We start from the raw sequence: 242 nt of genomic DNA, 5'->3' as shown, positions 1-242 counted from the left end.
CTGCTGCTGCTCTTGCTGTTGCTCAGATGAACTGGACTGGCGGTTCTGTTTTGCTGCTGCTGACAGGAAGCACCTGCTGCTGCTGCTGCTGCTGCTGCAGCAGCAGCAGGGAGCAGCAGCAACGAATGCTGCTGCTCGGGGAATCCCTAAAAACTTATTTGCGTCGTTCGTCCTGCAGCAGCAGCAGCTGCAGCAGCATGGTGGCTGCGCTTGTGTGTGTGTGTTACGGCTTCTGCTGCTGC

Source organism: Eimeria mitis, genomic scaffold, assembly GCF_000499745.2.
Source record: "Eimeria mitis Houghton genomic scaffold, Emh_scaff916, whole genome shotgun sequence".
NCBI classification, from domain to species: domain Eukaryota; phylum Apicomplexa; class Conoidasida; order Eucoccidiorida; family Eimeriidae; genus Eimeria; species Eimeria mitis.
The sequence above is the reverse complement of the archived record's forward strand: the minus strand, read 5'-3'. Positions refer to the sequence as shown.